Here is a 3,469-nt window from a genome sequence, read left to right on the forward strand (position 1 = left end):
CGCCGAAGTTTGTGATAAAAAGTCCCGTTTTGAAATGTAAACAACAAGAGCACAGAAATATCAACAGCCAATCAGAATGCGCGACGGTATCGCCCTCTGGGGAACGTGGAAGTCTGAATAAATTCATGAGCAATAAAATTTAACGCGATAAAATTTGCCATTCAAGTGTTGATTCGATTATGCGATTCATCATGTTGAGAATTATTCCTTCCTGATTTTATTCTAGTGACTGGCGATGATTTATTCAATTAGAAACACCAGTACCAGTTGGAATTATCTTATTACGGGTAGTATTTATTTATGAAACTGAATATATGATAATCTCTTATTATTCTGGCTTGTTATACTTTGTGTGAAAAATTCTTTCAGGTTAGATAGAAAAACTGATGAACGAAGAACGAACTAGACAAGAAACTGTCAATAGTGCAGTTTACTTCAATGTATGATTAATTTTTTGTTCAACTTATTACCGGTAGTATTCACACAATCAAATAATAACTATTGCTATTCTAGTTGTGATTATACGTACATGCATATCTCCGGAGATGAAAAATGAACGAGGCTAACGGTAGATGACGCATCGGACGAGTATTGATGGTGTTTCATATTATTTTCAATCTGGATGAGAAGAATTGAACTTTTTGGTCGAACTACTTAGCTTTTCGAACACACATTCACACATATATAAATCTTTGTAGACGATGAAAAATAAACAAGGCCAACGGTAGATGGTGAATCGGACGAGTATGGTATTTTTACATGAATATCATTATTATTCACAAATGTTGATTTTCAATTTACTTCCTCGTAGATCTTCTTGTTCTTTGCAGCCGTCGTTACGTTCCTCTAGAGAAAATTTCATGTGGATGTTTACAAAGCGCAGTTTCATATTGAAGTTAAAGAAAGTGTGCAAAATGAAAAGCACGCTCGCCTACCTTAAAGATGCTTCATCTTGCGGAAAAAACACTTCATTCTTTCTAAAAATCGTTGAAGTTTCGTCTTCAACCTGTGTGACCTGTGTGAAAGTGATGAAAATGTTTGTATGAGTCTTGGCGGTTCTTTTAATATCATGTATTTTTTTTTAACTTTTTTCGCGCAGCGTCTATGTTTTTTTCCAACTTGACGATTTTTTTGCTTTTAAAGCATTTTTTGGGGATGTCATTCTTTTTTTTCAATTTTCAAATTGATTTTTTTCTCTAGTTTGGTGGGTTTTACTCAGTCACTAATTTCACTTGCAAGTCACTTTGTTCACTATTTCGGCGAAAAAGACCAAATTTCAAAGATTTGTCGTGTAAAAAAGGAAAAGTGCAAAATTTTAGGAAATGATCAATATTTTTCATGATAATCCTGAATCGTCATTTAAAAAAAAAAATAAAAATGAACTATTCTACATTGAAAATGCAAGCCGATGTGATTGGATAGAGTCGATATTTTCTAAACTGTACAAAAGTAGATCGAAAGATAAGGCAAAAATTTATCATCTGTCAAAATTTCAAGTGCTAAAGTGCCTTTTTCGATTTTTGGTGAATTTTTGAAAATCTAATTGAGGCTAAAAATGAGGGAAAAAATCAAATGATTTTGAAGCTTCCAGCCACTCTTTGGAAATTTCAATTTTCCAAAAAACGCCGTACAACCTTTCAAAAAGTCGCTAGAGCCTCACTGAGGCTCCAAAACGACTTGAAATCCACCAGCAGTTGACTTCGTTGCGTATTGAAAGTAGTTTGCAGAATGAATTTCGGCTTTCCATCTCCATTGACGAAATTTTGGAAAATTTCAAGGTTCAAAAATCTACTGGAGGCTCCAGTAATTTTCAAAAGGTCGCTAGAGGTGGAGAGGCTCCAAAACTACTTGAAATCCACCTGCAGTCGACTTCGTAGCGTATTGGAATTAGTTTGCAGAATAAATGTCGTGAAATTTTGTGGGAATTTCGGGTTTCAAAAATCTGCTAGTTGCTCGAGAACTGCTCAAAACGGGTTGAAACAGTTTCCAATCACTTTGGCGTGTCAAAAATAGGGTATATCTCAAATTTCAGTTTTCTTGGTCAATTTGGTAAACTTTAGATTTTTTTCCTCATTTTTGGCCTAAATTTGATTTTTAACAATTCACCAAAAATCGAAAAAGGCACTTCAGCACGCATTTCTCGGGTTGTGGTTGTGGTTGGGGGGGGGGTCGACTCAAAAAATTTTTTGGAATGGTTTTACACCTATACTAACATCTTGGGTGAGTTTCATAAAAATTGGAGAAAATGCGGATTGCACTATCTCATCCTCAAACGCTCTTTTGTTGTTTTGCAGGTGCAATTTTTGGTATTAGTAGCTCAGTCTGTTCAAAATAATTTTGCAGAAACCATTTTAATTCTGCATGCCATTGTATGTATCAAACGTTGTACAGTGGTCTGATAGAAGTACTGTCCAAAAGAATATGCCTCGCGCATTTCGCAAGTACCACATTTTGAGGAGCATAGCAATGAGACAGTTTTTTTTTTTTGAAATTCATTTTAGTGGAATGAGTGTTTTTTTACAATCACCCATTCATATGTTACACTTTTCTGTTATCTGCATGTGTGGTTGTTAATAGCTTTATTAAAGCAATAAAATGATTAGATCCTCGAATTGAAGCCTCGTTCATTTTAAAAAAGGAAAAATGTAAAACGGGTGGATATCAATCTTGGCAACCTTTTTACGGGTGCATATCATTCCGACCTGAATTATCTCTTAGGAAATGCTGCATTCTCACATCAATAATACATTTTTGACGTTGAGTAATGCGAACGCATAGCCTGTGAACAATGTTTAATTAAAAAATTGTAATCGACAACCCTTTTTTTCGTGTGTGTGTGCAGAATGACATTGGATGGAGATAATTTCTCGAAAGTGACGTATTTATGTGCGCGGAAAAGGCGTTTCAGGTATCTGAATGGACGGTGCCGTGGTGTCGGATTAAAATATAGGTATAAATGCACCCAGCTGCGAATATTTTCTCCTTCATTTGTTTTAACTTTGTTTTAAAATCAGTTTTTGTTTGTTAGCACCACCGATTCGCCTACAACGGAAAACCGCGCGGTTTGTGTACACTCTAGGAGGTCTTTCTAGAATACCATTACAGAGCCGCGTATACTGGCATCAGCATCAACGTTCGAATCGAATCTGTCCGAACTTAACCATTTACATACGAATTGATAACACCATTATAGTTTTTAATTTAAAATAAAAGATGATTAGATCTTTAAATACGTTCGAGTTATTCATGGAACTTGTATGTATAATTTCATATGGAAAATTGGTAGCTATAAATTTGTTCGAGCTGAGCTTTACTGTCTGAATTGCGTCAGATATGTGCCGATTGTTGAAAATTTAAGAGGTGATGGTTTTGAAAATCAAGTACAGTAGTGTGTATGTTTAACCTTCGAACTATCTTTTAGGATATGCATGCATCGGCGGTGTCTTAGTGAGCAGAATTAATATTAATG

The 3,469-nt window shown here is 35.1% G+C and overlaps 1 long non-coding RNA gene across 1 annotated transcript; it reads left to right on the forward strand.

Moving 5' to 3' along the window:
• The first annotated feature begins 293 nt into the window (after positions 1-293).
• Positions 294-3,230, forward strand: LOC135832318 (uncharacterized). The gene is made up of 4 exons (XR_010556296.1): positions 294-440; positions 514-749; positions 831-2,950; positions 3,029-3,230. It is a non-coding gene; the product is annotated as an uncharacterized LOC135832318 (long non-coding RNA).
• Positions 3,231-3,469: the final 239 nt, after the last annotated feature.

This window comes from Planococcus citri, chromosome 1, assembly GCF_950023065.1.
Source record: "Planococcus citri chromosome 1, ihPlaCitr1.1, whole genome shotgun sequence".
NCBI lineage: Eukaryota > Metazoa > Arthropoda > Insecta > Hemiptera > Pseudococcidae > Planococcus > Planococcus citri.